This window comes from Staurois parvus, unplaced genomic scaffold, assembly GCF_062004578.1.
Source record: "Staurois parvus isolate SC_StPar_1 unplaced genomic scaffold, SC_StPar_1.0 ptg000562l, whole genome shotgun sequence".
NCBI classification, from domain to species: domain Eukaryota; kingdom Metazoa; phylum Chordata; class Amphibia; order Anura; family Ranidae; genus Staurois; species Staurois parvus.
Window position 1 is genome coordinate 11,652,400 of NW_028318358.1, and position 19,389 is coordinate 11,671,788.

The 19,389-nt window shown below is 43.3% G+C and overlaps 1 long non-coding RNA gene across 1 annotated transcript; it reads left to right on the forward strand.

Moving 5' to 3' along the window:
* Positions 1–1,596: 1,596 nt before the first annotated feature.
* On the forward strand, positions 1,597–19,144 carry LOC149450837 (uncharacterized). Its single transcript, XR_016315197.1, has 2 exons — positions 1,597–1,748; positions 18,853–19,144. It is a non-coding gene; the product is annotated as an uncharacterized LOC149450837 (long non-coding RNA).
* Positions 19,145–19,389: the final 245 nt, after the last annotated feature.

The following is a 19,389-nucleotide window of genomic DNA, read 5'->3' on the forward strand; positions in this document are numbered from 1 at the left end:
AAGTGTGTGTATATATATTCAGGAGGAAACTGAATAGGCATTTTACCAAATCCATCACAGGAGGGTGTCGTATGACGTCATCCCATTCTCACTACACATGCGTGGCGATTGGCTATGTCCCTTGGCCACAGCGTATCACTGATCATGGAAAGAGCTGAAGATGTTGGCTCGGTCATGTGATCAGATGTGTCCAATCACAGCTGATCACATGTAAACAGGGAAATGCTGGTTATCGGCATTTCTCTCCTCGAGCTGGTTTGTTTAAGAAAAAATAAAAACCCAGAGGTGATTAAATACCACCAAAATAAAGCTCTATTTGTCATTAAAAAAAAATGATAAAAATGTCATAGGGGTACAGTGTTTGACCGCGCAATTGTCATTCAAAGTGCGACAGTGCTGGATATTTGCCTGGGCAGGAAGGGGGTATAAGTTCCCTGTAGGCTAGCGGTTAAAGGCATAAGCCTCCTATGTTATTGTATCAAGATTTCACGTGAGCCGGGGTGAGTAAAATGCACTTCCTTGGAGCCATGTAATCCAAGGAGAGCTTGCCTATGGTGGGACTAGGCAGTTTGGGGGTTATTAGAAGGGGAGGGTGGTGTTCAGTTTGATTCCTTAGCTCTCATTAGGTAAGCAAATTGCAAGGAGCAGCTATTTTCCTTGGTAGAGGAAGCAATCTGCCCTGCCAACCCTTATTAGATTAGTTTTTGTGGCATTAGGAGCAGGGACACACACTTCAGAGTTTCAGGTTGATTTGATATTCTGTAAGTGTTTTGGGGCTCCAGTAGAGAGCCCTGTGAGTATTGTCAGGTTTCTGACAATGCTAAGCTGGGCATATCAACAAATACTTGCAAAGGTCATGAGGGGTAAGCTCACCTTGGCCTTTTTTATTGAATGGGTGCACCCACTATGGCAGGTACAGTATATTGGGTCTACAATCCAGAAAAGGGGAGGTGTTTCAGGGGCCTGGTAAGTGGCTCTTACCCTGTGTTGGTAAATTTTGGTTATGGCACTTATCTTCAGTCATTTTTGACTATATTACACTTTGTTTAAAAATACCCTGTGGCCATCTTCATTCAGATAAAGCCCAGTGTGGTTTATTTTAGTGTAGCGTGAGATGTCTGTCCCCCAACCCCAGGCCATGTAATTATTATTATACAAGATTTATATTGCGCCAATAGTTTGCTCAGTGCTTTACAATATAATGGGAGACAATTCAAGAGGGTTGGGAGAGCCCTGCTTAAATTCTAACAATACTTAGAAGTATATCCCTTGTTAGAGATGTAGCTTTAGCTGGTCATAAAGGGACATTTGTTTCCTGAGAAGGCAGGTGGGCAGACACATGCGTATCTATTGAGTCCCACCTTTTTGCCTTTTTTTTTTTTTTTTGGGTCTCTAAATTTCTGGTGCTGCCATTATTGATGGCTTCAGACTGAGCTGCTATGAAAAAGTTGTGCTGGCCTTGTCCTCAATTGAGAGAAGTGCTTTCATTCTTTACACTGTATGTAACAGAATGGGGGAGGAGTCACAGGATTCTCTCACCCATTCAAGAATCATGTAAGAGGCAATGAACAAAGTTTTCTCAATGGAGAAAGCGACCTGCAACAACCTTTTTACAGCAGCTAAGCTGCAAGCCAGAGGCTATTAACAGCCACAGTGTTGGAATTTCAGAGGCAGGAAGATGACTGGGGTATCCTTCCAGTGAAATTTCTCCCAAGATCCTGCAGGATGTGGGACATATGTCATTACTGGTAAGTATTGCAACTACAGCTGTATAGAAGAAAAAAAATCACTTAACTTTAACAAATGTTTATTTTTAATAATTTCAACCCTGCATATCAATAGTCTGTGTAGTCCTCTTGGGGGGGGAGAGAGAAATGACCCTAAACAACATTGTGCTAAACCTGTAGCTAAATAAGAGTTACTTCACTAAGTGGAAGAGTGGGATTGGTTATAAAGTTGGCAGTGCCTCCACCCAGGACATGTCCTCTGTCAACAGAGGGGATTCCCTTCCTGGGACATTTAACAGTAATCTAATGGAAGTAATTGGGAGCAGAGGAACTACTGCAGCCAGCCTATAATATTAACCGTATGTATAGATGTACACCAGTATCAGAATGCAAAGATTAATAGTACATACATTCAAGGTGAACTATTGGTAAATGGCCCAACAAGATTCCTGGTGGAATTGTGCACGTGTGTACCTGGGTATATATAGTTATTTTTTTAAATAAGATCGCTCCAGATGTATGTTGCAGCAAAGTTCAGTTTCAGGCCCCCCCTGAGGATGACTGTGATGTGGCATCCACCTTGAGGTTGTAGACCTGATCAGCAATAATTGGGAGATCCTTCAACTCTTGTCCAAGCATCCTGGGACACAGAAGCTCACCAGCAGAAACTGTGGTGTGGCAATGGAACTTAGTCAGCCTACTCATGTATCTCTGTCACTATTAGCTTTATTGTTCATGCAATCAGACCTTTAACTACCTTATTGGCCAGAGGACAACAAACCTGGCTCTAGCATATGCTGGTTATTAAGCCCTGAGCTGAAACTAGCAATAGAATCCCAGACCAGAAGGGACAGGGATAACATGTATATAAACTTTGTTGCAATTAACAGGTTCAGCAAGATGACCACTTCACATGCCCACTGAATCACAGACTTTGTTATCTGGTATAGTGCATGTATGATAACAAGTGGGGCAGCACAGTGGCTAAATGGTTAGCACTTCTGCCTGGCAGTACTAGGTTAAAATCCCAGCCACGGCACCTCCTGCCTGGAGTATGCATGTTCTCCCTGTGCCTGCAGAGGACCGAGTACTCCGGTTTCCTCCCATACTCCAAAGACATGCTGGTATGTTAATTGGCTCCTGTCTAAATTGGCCCTAATATGTGTATGTTTGAATGTAAGTTAGGGACCTTAGATTGTACACCCCTTGAGGGTTAGGGACTGATGTGAATGTACAATATATGTGTTAAGCGCTGCGTAAATTGATGGTGCTATACAAGTACCTGAAATAAAAAAAACAAGGGACAGATATACTTCTGTCACCAGTGGATATAAAAAGTTGACACACCATTTTAAAATGTCAGGTTTCTGCGATGTAAAAAGTGAAACATGAATCATTTCAGAACTTTTTCCACCTTTAATGTGACCTATAAACTGTACAACTCAATTGAAAAACAAACTGAAATCTTCTGGGGGGGGGGGAGTAAACATAAAAAAACGAAAATAATGCGGTTGCATAAGTGTGCACACCCTCTTACAACTGAGCATGTAGCTGTGTTCAGAATTAAGCAATCACATTCAAAATCATGTTAAATAGAAGTTAGTGCACACCTGCCATCATTTAAAGTGCCTCTGATTAACCCCAAATAAAGTTCAGCTGTTCTAGTAGGTCTTTCCTGACATTTAGTTGCATCCTACAGCAATAGCCATGGTCCACAGAGAGCTGCCAAAGCATCAGAGGGATCTCATTGTTAAAAGGTATCAGTAAAAGGATACAAAAGAATTTCCAAGGCATTAGATATACCATGGAACACAGTGAAGACAGTCATCATCAAGTGGAGAATATATGGCGCAACAGTGACATTACCAAGAACTGCATGTCCCTCCAAAGTTGATGAGAAGAAAACTGGTCTGGGAGGCTGCCAAGAGGCCTACAGCAACATTAAAGCAGCTGCAGGAATATCTGGCAAATACTGGCTGTGTGATACATGTGACAACAATCTCCCGTATTCTTCATATGTCTGGGCTATGGGGTAGAGTGGCAAGACGTAATCCTTTTCTTATGAAGAAAAACATCCACATCTGAGGTTTCCCAAAAGCATCTGGAAAAATGTGTTATGGTCTGATGAAACCAAGGTTGAACATTTTGGCCATAATTCCAACACATATGTTTGGTGCAAAAACAACACTGCGCATCACCAAAGGACACCATACCCACAGTGAAGCATGGTGGTGGCAGCATCATGCTTTGGGGCTGTTTTTCTTCAGCTGGAACTGGGGCCTTAGTCAAGGTAGAGGGAATTATGAACAGTTCCAAATACCAGTCAATATTGGCACAAAACATTCAGGCTTCTGCTAGAAAGCTGAATATGAAGAGGAACTTCATCTTTCAGCATAACAACAACCCAAAGCATACATCCAAATCAATAAAGGAATGGCTTCACCAGAAGAAGATTAAAGTTTTGGAATGGCCCAGCCAGAGCCCAGACCTGAATCTGATCGAAAATCTGTGAGTTGGTCTGAAGAGGGCTGTCCACAGGAGATGCCCTCGCAATATGATAGATTTGGAGTGTTTTTGCATGGAAGAGTGGGCAAATATTGCCAAGTGAAGATGTGCCATGCTGATAGACTCATACCCGAAAAGACTGAGTGCTGGAATAAATTCAAAAGGTGCTTCAACAAAGTATTAGTTTAAGGGTGTGTACACTTATGCTACCATATTATTTTAGTTTTTTATTTCCCTCTACCTAAAAGATTTCAGTTTGTTGTTCAACTGAGTTGTACAGTTTCTAGGTTACATTAAAGGTGGAAACAGTTCCAAAATTATTTATTAATTAATTATCTTTGTCTCATTTTTTTTTACATCACAGAAACAAAGTGTGTAGACTTTTTATATCCACTGTATATACTGTACATACATCCAAGCTGTGGATAGCAAGAGTAAACTATTAGGCATAGGAGCACTTGCCTTGTAATCTCTGCTTCTGGTCTGGATTCAGCAGCAGTTTTTCCGTAGTAGAATGTGTCCCAGCTTCTCCCCATTTACTTCCTCCCTCTGGGGTTTCTGACCCAGCCACCCAGAGACAAGATGTGCTTTGCATAATTAATTCTGTGGTCAGTAGCACAGGTACTTCCTAATATGGACAGTAGAGGGCAGCAGATCCCTACATGATGTTGGTTTCCATCGTTTAAAACCTGCTGCTTTCACTAAATAAATACCTGGTAAACACTGAAGATACTTGTTCAGCAATTCCTGTTGTGGGGTGACAACTGTTGTCACCCTGTTACATGAGCCCCTGGTTGAGATTACAAATGGCCATGCTGACACATTACTCAATCATGGTTGATTGTCATCGCCATCAAGAAGCCTGTATGGCGTAATGAGATGCAGCTGACACTGGAGCGAGTGCATGTGGACAGGAAGTAGCTGAAAGATCCTTGAAGAAATCAGCACTGAGATGCAAAAAGAATAAAAAATGAAAACATTAATTTATGAAAAAAAACTGTAACCATTTATTTTACATAGTGCCCTAATAAATTATGGGGTCGATTTATTAAAACTGAAGAATGTAAAATCTGTTGCAGCTCTGCAAAGGAACCAATCAGCTTCCAGATTTTTTTTGCATCAAAGCTTAACTGAACAAGCTGAAGTTAGAAGCTGATTGGTTACTATGCACAGCTGCACTAGATTTTTCACTCACCAATTTTAGTAAATCAACCCCTATATGCCATTCAGCTATGATTTAGATTTACTTTTGCATATTTGCCAATATTTTTCTTTAGTAGTGATGGGCTATTGTGAACACATATGCTGCTGTCTGGTTCCTGATTATGTAAATAGCATTATTAGCATGGTACAAAAGGCCACCAACAGCTAGAATTTTGGACAAATCAACAGGAATTTTACAAAATGTGAGAAGTGTTTGGCTAGTATTAGTCTGAAATTCTTTGTGATCTTTCCATCATTTCATGAGTGGTATTATTTTAGCTTGAAAAATGGTTCACTCTTCCATTAATATGTGACCTGTGCACCTTATTGGTACAGGCCTGAGATGGGACCTCTAAGGCAGGCCATATACTGGTCATAATTTGGCTGGTCCAGCAGGGACTGGATACATTTCTATCAGTGTGTGAGGTCCCTCACTCGACAGAGCTGGCTTGGCCTTTATATTTTACATGCCAACAATTATAAAGTGGAAAACAAGGCAGTTTTTCTACTCCTTCCGTGTACTCAATGAAAACATTATTCACTGTTTATTCTTTACTCCCATTGCAGGGCCCTTTATTACAGTTCTGCAGAGGAACATTTTCGCATGTTCTACACTGGGCCCCCTTTCTGTCATTTTGTGTGACCTTTGTAACCCTAGTACAGTGGTTCTCAACCTTTCTAATGCCGCGACCCCTTAATACAGTTCCTCATGTTGTGGTGACCTCCAACCATAAAATTATTTTCGTTGCTACTTCATAACTGTAATTTTGCAGTGGGAGGACTAGCGCCCCATCACTGATGTCAGTGGGATGAATAGTGTCCCATCGTTGGTATCAGTGGGAGGAATAGTGTCCCATCATTGGTGTCAGTGGGAGGAATAGTGCCCCATCATTGGTGTCAGTGGGAGGAATAGTGTCCCATCATTGGTGTCAGTGGGAGGAATAGTGTCCCATCATTGGTGTCAGTGGGAGGAATAGTGTCCCATCATTGGTGTCAGTGGGAGGAATAGTGCCCCATCATTGGTGTCAGTGGAAGGAATAGTGTTCCATCATTGGTGTCAGTGGGAGGAATAGTGCCCAATCATTGGCGTCAGTGGGAGGAATAGTGCCCAATCATTGGCGTCAGTGGGAGGAATAGTGTCCCATCATTGGTGTCAGTGGGAGGAATAGTGCCCCATCATTGGCGTCAGTGGGAGGAATAGTGTCCCATCATTGGTATCAGTGGGAGGAATAGTGTCCCATCATTGGTGTCAGTGGGAGGAATAGTGTCCCATCATTGGTGTCAGTGGGAGGAATGGTGCCCCATCATTGGTATCAGTGGGAGAAATGGTGCCCCATCATTGGTATCAGTGGGAGGAATGGTGCCCCATCATTGGTGTCAGTGGGAGGAATAGTGCCCCATCATTGGTGTCAGTGGGAGGAATAGTGCCCCATCATTGGTGTCAGTGGGAGGAATAGTGCCCCATCATTGGTGTCAGTGGGAGGAATAGTGCCCCATCATTGGTGTCAGTGGGAGGAATAGTGCCCCATCATTGGTGTCAGTGGGAGGAATAGTACCCCATCATTGGTGTCAGTGGGAGGAATAGTGCCCCATCATTGGTATCAGTGGGAGGAATAGTGCCCCATCATTGGTGTCAGTGGGAGGAATAGTGCCCCATCATTGGTGTCAGTGGGAGGAATAGTGCCCCATCATTCGTATCAGTGGGAGGAATAGTGCCCCATCATTGGTGTCAGTGGGAAGAATAGTGCCCCATCATTGGTGTCAGTGGGAGGAATAGTGCTCCATCATTGGTGTCAGTGGGAGGAATAGTGCTCCATCATTGGTGTCAGTGGGAGGAATAGTGCCCCATCATTAGTGTCAGTGGGAGGAATAGTGCCCCATCATTGGTGTCAGTGGGAGGAATAGTGCCCCATCATTGGTATCAGTGGGAGGAATAGTGCCCCATCATTGGTGTCAGTGGGAAGAATAGTGCCCCATCATTGGCGTCAGTGGGAGGAATAGTGCCCCATCATTGGTGTCAGTGGGAGGAATAGTGCCCCATTGTGGGTGTCAGTGGGAGGAATAGTGCCCCATTGTGGGTGTCAGTGGGAGGAATAGTGCCCCATCGTTGGTGTCAGTGGGGGGAGGAATAGTGCCCCATCGTTGGTGTCAGTGGGGGGAGGAATAGTGCCCCATCGTTGGTGTCAGTGGGGGGAGGAATAGTGCCCCATCGTTGGTGTCAGTGGGGGGAGGAATAGTGCCCCATCGTTGGTATTAGTGACACAAATGATGGGGCACTATCCCTCCCACTGACACCAATGATACTTACCTTGCTGACTCCTGCTCCAGCCTGGGCTCGCTCTCTCCCTTTCCCATCTACAGCCTGCATACCTGGCTGCAGCAGCAAAATTTGCACTTACCTGTCAGCTGTCTTCCTTCTCTGGCCTCTCTCTTCACTCGTTCCTGCAGCTCCCTCGATCTTCTTCGATCTCCGCGCGCTGCCGCTCGGCTCCTCCTCTCCAAGCTCCACCTTCTCGCCGGTCATTGGCCGCCTGTGTGCCTCTCCTGAGCTACAGTTCCGGTGGCCAATCAGTGGCGAGGAGGCGGTGACAGGGGCAGCATATCATCCCGCCCACACATCGCCGGAGACAGGAGCGGCATCTCGGTTCCTAAGACCATCGGAAATATGTGTTTTCCGATGGTCTTAGGCGACCCCTGGGAAATGGTCATTCGACCCCCAAAGGGGTCGCGACCCCCAGGTTGAGAACCGCTGCCCTAGTAGTTCTGTTACTGGTGTCAGCAGTTTTCCATTCCATTGTAGCTCTGGCTGTATGTTTAGGGTCGTTGTCCTGCTGGAAGGTGAACTTTCGCCCCAGTCTCAAGTCTTTTGCAGACTCTTAACAGGTTTTCTGCTAAGATTGCCCTGTATTTGGCTCCATCCATCTTCCCACAGTGGGGATGGTGTGTTCAGGGTGATGTGCAGTGTTAGTATCAGAGTAAAGGGGGCTGAATACAAATGCATGCCACACTTTTCAGATATTTATTTGTAAAAAAAAATTAAAACTATTTATCATTTTCCTTCAACTTTACAATGATGTGCCACTTTGTATTGGTCTATCACATAAAATCCCAATAAAATACATTTATGTTTTTGGTTGCAACATGAAAAATGTGGAACATTTCATGGGGTATGAATACTTTTTCAAGGCACTATATTTGTGTTGGTTTTTAAATTGTGTTGGGTGAAAGTATTTTTGGTGTTATGACAATTTCGTATTTTTGACAATTAATAAACATGTATTTTTTCCAAGCCATGGTTTGCTTCTCTTCTGGGACCTCTTTTAGTGTGAGCCTTTTGCTTGCATAGTGTTACTTTGTTGTATATGTGTTGAGGAACACCACCCTTCAAAAGGGGTGAGTTGGCAGTTAATGCCAACAATACTAATCTTGCAGTGGTTCCTGTTGTTTTTTAGCTTTCATTTATCAAGTCTCTCCTGGAGCCTCTATATATCCATCAATACTTTTGACTCTGGTATTTCATAAGTATGTATAAACTGGACAATGTGTAACTTGCATCTGACACACATTTATAGGATACGAAACATACAATAATGTATGCCCTGTAAAAGTGTTTACTTCATATAAGATAAGATAATAATTAACTAGTTGCCGACCGCAGATAGCCGAATGACGGCTGCACTGCGGCCGGCCAGTTCTGAGTGGATGTCATATGACGGCCTCCCAGAACGCGCTCTCCTGCGCGCCCCAGGGGGCGCGCACCCGGCGATCTCCGTGACCGCTGTGTCCTACGGACACAGCTGATCACGTGATGTGGTAAAAGGCCGATCACAGTGGCCTTTTACCACGTGATCAGCGGTGTCCAATGACACGCTAATCAGAGGGAAATGCAAGTGTCGGTTCTCGGCTGCACTTTCCTCACGCTGTCAGATCGTGAGGAAAGTACTGCCGAGAACCGGCAGTTGTCAGAGCGGGGATCGGCACCGATCATCAGGGCACTGATGATCAGTGCCCTGATGATCGGTGCCCAGCAGTGCCACCCGCAAGTTCCGCCCACCTGTGCCCAGCAGTGCGCCCACTAGCTCCGCCCACCTGTGCCCAGCAGATCACCCACCTGTGCCACTCTGCAGTGTCACACACCTGTGCCCAGAAGTGCCACCTACCTGTGCCCAGCAGTGCCACCCACCTGTGCCCACCCACCTGTGCCCACCAGTGCCACGCACCTGTGCCCACCCACCAGTGCTGCCCACCAGTGCCACCCACCAGTGCAGCCCAGCAGTGCTGCCAGTCAGTGCCACCAGTCAGTGCCCAGGGGTTGTGCCAGTCAGTGCCCAGCAGTGATGCCAGTCAGTGCCGTCTATCAGTACCCATCATCAGTGTCACCTATCAGTGCCGCCTATCAGTGCTGCATATTAGTGCCGCCTATCCGTGACACCTCATTAGTGCTGTCTATCAGTGCCTCCTATCCGTGCCACCTCATTAGTACTGCCAATAAGTGCCCTTTAGTGCTGCCTATCAGTGCCCATCAGTGCCGCCTATCAGTGCTGCCTCATCAACGTACATCAGTGAAGGAGAAAAAATACCTGTTTGAAAAATTTTATAATAGAAACAAAGAAACTTTTTTTTTTTTTAATTTTTTGCACTTTTTTTTATTTATAGCGCAAAAAGTAAAGCGCCCAGTGGCGATTAAATACCACCAAAAGAAAGCTCTATTTGTGAGAAAAAAATGATCAAAATTTCATATGGGTACAATGTTGCATGACCGCGCAATTGTCAATCAAAGTGCGGCAGCGCTGAAAGCTGAAAATTGGCCTGGTAAATAAGGGGGTATAAGTGCCTGGTAGGCAAGTGGTTAACTTCTTTTTATGTCGGCAGCTCAACACTACACTAGAAAATAAGCCATTTCCTCCTGACTATTGTATCTCATATCATGATGTGGGTTCTTCTGATGTTAGCAATAGCACCTGGATTTAACTGGCCTTTCTGCTTTTGCAGCATGTGTGTCCACTTTAACACAAACACACATGTTATACATTCTGCTGAATTTGCAGCACACATTTGTAACATACAATATAGTAGGATAGCCATTATTAACCATTAGCTTCTTACTACCTCAGTAATTTTTTTTATATAGTATGGATACAGTCCAATAAATGGTGTATACAATTGAGCTTTGCTATAAGAAAAACATTGGAAAATAACAGATATTAATCAGACCACTAGGCAACCCACAGTTTTTTTACCTGCAAGTACGAGTACTAATACTTTCGGTCAAGTACTTGCCGATACCGAGTACTGGTACCTTTGCGGTGCAATTTGAGCCCACACAAAAAGAATGGGCTCAAACCACAATGCAAAGAATCGCATGCGATTTGAACAGGAATGAAGTGCGATTCCTGTCCGAATCGCATGCGGTTTCCCACACTGCTCCTGTGTGAACCCAGGCTTATCATAGTGGCTTCATTCACACAGGAGCAGTACGGAAACCTCTCTGCATGAAAAGTTCCACTAGCAAAGCTCCAGCTCCCAATCCGAGTACGGGCATCAGCAGCTGTGGCTTGGGCTCCTCCTGCCTCTCCCACAACTGTTCCCCGCATCTCCAGTGGCTCTCTCCCCCAGCCTGCAGTGGTTCGAGCTATCCACCAACCTGTGTTTATAGTATAAGTTCATTTTTACAGAAAATCTGTAAGGTGGCCTTACACTGGACCCCTACCCCCCCCCCACCATGATCTCTGTCAGGGCTCCGGGTATGACCAGAGGTGTGTGGACTGACACAGGGAAACGCAGGCTTCAGATATGGTATAAACAATATGATTTATTAAGACTAACAATACAAAACACAGTGCAAAACTAAACATAAACACAGTGCAAACAAAACAAACCAAACCACCTACAGATAACAATACATACAATGCAAGAGTCGTCAGGCAGGCTGGGTCAGTAGCAAACGGGCAAACGGAGTACCAGGAACAGGCGGGAGAGTGGTCGGGGTCACAAGCTGGGTTCAGTAACTCACGGGCAGCGCGGTGCAGAGGGTCAGGCAGAGAATGGTCAGGGTCACAAGCCAGGGATCAAACAGGAGAAGTCAGCAGAGCTCAGGATCAGGCAGGGTCAGCAACAAGTCAGGCAGAAACAGGAACAGGAACACAGGATACAAGATACAGGGGCCCATGGAAAAACACACACCAAGGCCCTGACTGTGAGTCTGGCCATTCCTTAAATACAACCCCTGCAATCAGCTTCAGGTGTTTGGCTGACTGCAGGGGTGAGTCTCTGATTGCTGAGAGCACCCGCTGGCCAGCCCTGGTACTGCAGCCCACAAGGCAGGTGAGTCCCACCATTATTGGCAAGTCCATTCCTGACAATCTTGCTGTACCAGATTGCTGCGATCAGACCCTACAATGCTGCTTCACTGGTCCGGGGATTTGAAACCCCAGCAGCTTTCTGTCCTCTCCTCGCAGTGCTTAGTATCAGCATTGGCTCAACCCTAGTTTTCACCATGGGTTATATGCAGATACCTTCAGGTGATTGGACACTTGCAAAAAAAAAAAGAAAGTCCTATTTACCCTCGTACCCCCAGCTAGCTTTTAGTTTTGTGAAAAACTAATAAAGGTAAGGCGAAAATCCTTATATTTATACATATGCAAAATCCTATATTATCATGTATAAATCATAAATGCTCCCACATACAGGAATAATTACTAAAATGTCCAAATCAAGTTAAAAATGTCCCCAATCACCATATTCTTGTGAAACGAAAAATAAAGAGACCAAATCTTCTTTCAAAACCAAATAAAGGTGCTCCTCCATGTGATCAGCTGAATTGCTCTCTCACCAAATCATAGCGGCCAAACCAGCAGCCAGCAAGCACTAGAAGTAGGATCCTGTAAATAAGATGTCAACTCCTCTCCGTGAAATACTGAGACCACTTCGTTCATTGACATCAATACTTTTGACTCCTCATAAACACAGAAATTAATAGGAAAAAAGCCCAGATAAATATCTCATATTGCAGTATTTTGTTTAAAGGATGAGGATAAAAACAAAGATCACTATGCACCCACATGATACAGGTGCCAGAGGGGGCACCCACATAAACAGCTCTCTAGGGCAGCGGTTCTCAACCTTCCTCAACCCTTTAATACAGTTCCTCATGTTGTGGTGACTCCCAACCATAAAATTATTTACCCATTAATTATAATTCATGAAGTATCGTTTTACCTCCAATACTGCTGCTTTCAACACAGTAGCTGCTTTCTACACAGTAGCTGCTCTTTACACATCGGAAATGTGTTTTCCGATGGTCTTAGGCGACCCCTGTGAAAGGGTTGTTCGACCCCCAAAGGGATCGCGACCCACAGGTTGAGAACCACTGCTCTAGGGGGATCCTTTCCCTCACACCGCTCTTTGTAAGCATAGAGCCGACGAGCGTTCCAAAAACGGGTATGACGTCAGGGAGAAGACCTGAAATGATGTCAGCGGCTCAGGCTCAATGCATTTCATGCACCCACATGTCCTCAGGAAGCTCACCTTCCTGAGGATGTGCGGGTCCACCTTGCAAAAAGATCTTACCTACAGAAGGAGAGACTAATGGCCTGTGAAATAGAACAGCCTAAGCCGAGATATGTCCCATGATGGTACTGAAGGCCAGACTCTGCAAAAAGTGGAGTTTCACCCAAAAGGGGAAGTTCCGCTTTAATGCTTTGTCCTCCACTCCCCATTAAGGAGTGGCACCTTTGGGGAGTGGGTACCTGAATTTGACAGGTACCCGCTCCCACTTCTGCTGCGATCGCCTAGGCAATTGGAAGTGGAAGTTGTCCTCCCCTCCTCCCTTCCCTTAGTCTTCTGGGACATGTGACAGGTCCCAGTAAACTATGGGGCCATGCACATGTGACAGTGGGCACCCAGCTGTGAAGCCGCAAGCTGTCAAAGCCAGGTACCCACAATAAAGATGCCGGCGCCCGGCAGAGAAGATGGCCGGTGAAACCAGCTGTGATGAGGACACCGCTAGACCAAGGGACAGGTAAGTGTCTGTATTTTAAAAGTCAGCAGCTACAGTTTTTGTAGCTGCTGACTTTTTTTTTTTTTCAGCTGGAACTCTACTTTAAAATGAGACTGGAGGAAAGACAGAATGTATGCCATGGAGTACTTCCTCAGATGAAAATTCCTGGCCTTGCATCAAGCATATAGGCTTTCCAGGTGTGATAGCAGATTTTCAACAGAAGGCCGGGGAAAATGGTGTCAAATTTAAATGGCCAGCACTCCCACTCAACGGATGCAACGTTAAGTTGATATTAGCCGATCTTTGAATGGAGGGGGTGGACCTTTCTATCATCTGTCTGTTCTCCAATAATAGAAGCTGTAGTGCTGGCTTCTATGAAAGCAGGAGCTGGGTGGAATGGGAGTGCATAGTTGAGCACTTTTGATGACGGCCTGTCAGAGTTCCCTCAATTCTATTATTCCAGAAGATTACAGTGGTTGGTGGGGGTTGGGCATGGGAGGAGGAAGATTTCTGCTAATCCAAGGCATAGCCGCACAACAAACACATCGCTTATGCTTCTTTTTTTTTTAAAGAAAACTATACATATACTGTAAGGCTATGAAGTAAATATGTTGCTTCATCCTTCAAGAAAGTTTTAGAAATATGATTTATCTTTTTGTAAAAACTTTAACCTGTTATTTGTCAGTTTAGTAGCCCATGAGCCTTTCAGAAGAAGCTCTAGGACTACTCATTCCCCCAACCGAGAAACTTTGCTGCATGGTATAATGAACAGCATAGAATTACAAAGAAAGCAAAGAGGTGTATATTTAGTTTACTGTTTATAGCACAGAACTTAAACGCTTAGCCGGTGTGTAAGGCTGTCTGCTTCCTACGCTAAAGATGAGCCAAGGAAATGGTATTTTTATGGAATCATTGCATAGAGACTTCATCTATAACATGCACACAATTATCATATGAACTAAAAACATATTTCTCCTAAAAATAATTTCATGATTGTAATATGCTGTGTCATCCTGAGTTATCATATTATAAACTAAAATAGAATTACTAGATAAGATTTCATATTGCCTTGTGTGTTCAGGGAAAGGGGGGGTGCAGGGGATTTAGTGTTTGCAGCTGCCACTGCCTAAATATTGTGAGTCTAAACAGGTCAGTTGTATAGTTTCTCTGGAAACTGTTGCAGGTTAAACATTACAGTCCAACACAAAAGATAAGACTGTACGGCTGCATGGCTATGTCCTTTAATGCATTGTTTAAAGCTGAACTCCAGGCAGATGTAAGGGGAAAAAAATGCAGTCAGTATCTTAATTAATATCATAAAATAAATGATATAAGTATTTTTCATTGCAACTAAAAGGAGCGCTTGGATTTTATATTAAAGCATATATATGTTAAAGCAGTACTGTATCTTAGCACCACAAACAGAAAATTCTATATACTTCATTTTTAAAATTCAAAACAAACTCACCTATTCATCCATCCATGTCTTCAAACATTATTTTGTTGAGAAATCACTTTGGAAAACACCTGCTAGCATTTCTAGTCGTGGCCATCTTGAGCAAGGGCAGATGATTCATTTAGCATTTACTTCCTGGAATCCATCTGCCCTTAGCTCATGCATACAGACAAGGGGTTGTGCTTAGTTGAGAAAGGTCCTCCTTCCCTCCTCAAGATGAAAGAAAAATAATGCCCATGTGGACTTGTATGACATGATTTTGGCCTGAAACCAGGAAGCAACTGAAGAAATGTTAAAAAAAGTTTGAAACAAGTAAATATAATACACCTACCTATCTATTTCCTATTTAATAATGTCCAGTGAGCCACAGTTCTGTGGACAGAAACACCTTGTTGATGGGAAAGGTCAAAGGGGATCGGTCACACTATCTTGAGCCGACATAAAGGTTATGGCAACTCAAATAACTACTCTTCACTGCTGTAGTGAGCAGAAAAGCATTTCAGAATGAACTTGTTGAACTTTAGGGTGGATGGACTACAAGATCAGAATAACCACATTGGGTTCCACACCTGTTAGCTAAAAACAGGAAACTGATCCTGTAGAAGACACAAGCTAACCAAAGCTGGACAGTTGAAGATCAGAAAAATGTAGCCTTCTCTTATGAATATCAATTTCTGCTAAGATGCAGATTTTACTCCAGTAATAAAAATCCAAGGGCCCAACCTGCGTTGTGTCAACAGTGTTTTCTTGGCACACTTAGACCTGTTAATGCCAACAAATCCCCACTTATTGCAATAATAATTTAACAAAATACTCACTTAAATTAAGTTAAAAAATAAAAAATGCACACAGGCATTAGAGACATGCAATGTCCGTTGGAACTAAGGTAAGTATTTTTATCATTCTGCTTTTAAATGCGATAGTATTGTTGCTGATCATGTTCTTCATTTATGGCACGTTACATTTATCTAGTGTTCCTACAGTGAGTGTAAAGTGCTGTGAAAAAGCATTTGCCCCTTCCTAATTTTGTTTTTTGCATATTTGCCATACTTAAATGATTCAGATTGTCAAACAAATTGTAACATTACACAAAGATAACCCAAGTAAATAAAAATGCAGTTTTTAACTGATGATTTCATGTATTAAGGGAAAAAAGCTGTCCAAACCTGTGTGGCCTTATGTGAAAAAGTAAATGCCCCCTAAACCTAGTAAATGGTTGTGCCATCATTGGCAGCAACAAGTTCAATCAAGCATTTGCGATAACTGGCAATGAGTCTTTCACCTAGCTGTTGATGAATTTTGGCCCACTCTTTTTTGCTGAATTCTCTTAATTCAGCCACATTGGAGGGTTTTCAAGCATGAATGGCCTGTTTAAGGTCACTTCAAGGTCAAGGACTTGCTGGTGTGTTTCGGATCATTGTCCTGCTGCATAACCCAAGTGCGCATGAGCTTAAAGTGGAGTTCCAGCTGGAAAAAAAAAAAAAAAAGTCAGCACCTAAAAAAAACTGTAGCTGCTGACTTTTAAAATACAGCCACTTACCTGCCCTTGGTCCAGCAGTGTCCTCACCACCGCTGGTTTCACCAGCCGTTTTCTCTCCCTGGAGCTGGCATCTTTAGTGTGGGGACCCGGATGTGACAGCTTGCGGCTTCACAGCCGGGTGCCCACTGCGCATGCTCGAGAAGCGCTGTACTTTGTGAATGGCCCCGTAGTTTTCTGGGACCTGTCACGTGTCCCAGAAGACTATGGGAAGGGAGGACAACTTCTGCTTCCAGTCGCTTAGGCGACTGCAGTGGAAGTGGGAGCGGGTAGCTGTCAAATTCAGGTACCCTTTCCCCCCCACTACCCAAAGGTGCCAATCCTTAATGGAGAACAGGGGACAAAGTATTAAAGCGGAAGTTCCCCTTTTGAGTGGAACTCCGCTTTAAGGTCCCGAACTGGTGGCCTTTCTGGTAGAGTGCAGACTTCAATTTTGAAAAGTTATCCAGGTCCTGAAGCTGCAAAGCAGCCCAAGACAATCACACTACCACCACCATGTTTGACTGTTGGTATGACGTTCTTTTTATGAAATGCTGTTTTAGTTTTACACCAGATGTAACACGACACACACCTTCCAAAAAGTTCAGCTTTTGTCTCATCAGTCCACAGAATATTTGCCCAAAAGTCTTGGGGATAATAAAAATGTTTTTTGGCAAATGTAGGATTAGCCTTTGTGTTCTTTTTGGTCATCAGTGGCTTTCGCCTTGGAACTCTCCCATGGTTGCCATTTTTGCCCAGTCTCTTTCTTTTTGTTGAATCATGAACACTGACCTTAACAAATGGCAAATGAGAACTGCACTTCTTTAGATGTTGTTTTATTTGTTATGGTGATGGAAATTTGTGGTTGCCATCATCCCTCAAATTAGTGCATAAAAAAAAATTCTATTCCCCTGGGAAATGGAACTATAGGGCAGCACTAGTCAATGAGCCAAGATATCAAACACAAAACATTTTTTAAAATTTGCAAATAGTTTATTTTTACATAAGTCTTAAAAACCATTCTACAGACATGTTAGCAGTCATAGTTACATGGGATTACATAGACAGTACTTCATATAGTCAAACATCTGGCACGTTTCGAGATTGGAACTTCTCTTCTTCAGGGATGCGAGTGATGACTATAAATATATTCTATGTTGTAAGAATAGTGTAAATTAACATCTTCATCATACATTTTGTGAGATATATTGTCAATATATTCAAATTAAATATAATTTACAATACCGTACTAACCCGTATATTCAAACAACTTGATATGACCACCTAGGTGCTTTAAAATCAAGTAATGTTTTACATGCTGAGAGCTGATGTTGTCTGGGCACTCTGTCATCCGCCAATGCCAATGGGGTTCCTATGTATAGCTGGGAATGAAGTCCACATCCAAGGTTGAAAACCAATGATTTTCTATTATGGTTTTGATAGAGTATATATAGACCCAAAGATGTCCAGTTGGTGAGTAAAGGGTGATTCTATACTGGCTGTAATAGTCAGATATGGAAAGGCTCACTATGTGTGAGATTATTTATAGAGAGGCTGCTATATTACTCTCCAATCCAGGGCCATGAATTCTTTTGTAGATGGTATACAGCCCGTATAAGAAGGCAGCATAGTGTGTCCATGCACAGCTTGTTGTGCTATTGTGTTAAATGCTCCTCCGGGCTCCACTTGTCCTCTCTGGTCTGGTCTGAGATTAAGGAGACCGTGAGAATGGATCCGTGCTCTAAAGCTGGCCATAGATAGGTCAAAATTTGGCTGGTTCAGCAGGGATCAGATGAATTTTGATCCATCCATGGCCAGTACCATTTGGGAGGAGTTGACCTAGTGATCAACTATTCTCGAATGGGAATGTTGGAAAATTTGTGTTCCATCAGCACTGCAACCTCACCTCTCTGTCATATTTCACCGTGATAGGGATTAATCGTAAGTGTGAATTGCATCAGAAAATTGTGGCTACAGCCAGAGACATTATTGCCATAATTGTTAGCGGCTATTATAGCCACTAGTAGTAATCACTGTGTTCTCACAGTGGAGATAGCTCTCCCTGCCTCCCCCGCCCCCCCTTTCTGCTGGGAGAACACAATGGCTTCACGGGAGGGATTCCCCCATCAACACTAATTGTGTTGATGGGGAAATGGAGCAATTTTTCGAGCAAGAAAATAGTTCTGTCTATGGCCGGCTTAAGAAAGTGGGACACCTTAAAGAACAAAATATGTAGGCACAGAACCCAACCTTGCCAACCCCCATCTATACAGAAGAAGAATTAATGACCAAATATGACTGAAGAAGCCAAAAGTGTTTTTTCTGTTCTACTCTTTTACTGGCTTTTCAAAGTAACAAATATAATACTATAGACCTAGGATTAATTGTTAAATTCAATATAATTCTTTTGGTAGAAAGTATAAAAATTGTGTATTTTTTAATATAGACCAAAAAGAAGGACAACTGAGGATGAAAGAGTGACAGAAAATTTGGTTCCAAAACAAGGACAGTTTCTCCAAATAATGGACAATCGGAAGCTATGTATGGAGTTATTGTACGATGAACTGCTCACCTCTGGTTACCCTCAGGCAGCCAGTACTTCACTGCTCTGAATGATACAATGGCAAAGGAAAAGACTTTTAAATAAGTGGTTTCCCAGGAAATGAGAAACAGCTGATCACAATGTTTACATCAACACATTGCTCTATGTTAATGTAATAAAGTGGTATGATGGTCTCCTCTGAATCTCATGATGCTTTGTTCTGTTGGTCTCTGGACCTGTGAGAAAAGGATGGCTTTGGATGGAGAACTGAATGTTGTCTCTTCTTAGTGTCATTACACCATAATTTAATACCTATTCATTCAAAGAGCTTTTGCTGGCATTTGTTATCACTACAATGCAAGTCCTATATATCTACGAAGGGGAAGGCTCTAAATAAAAGTTTTGTTTGGGTTTTTTCTCCGGGCAACAATTCCTGAAGCC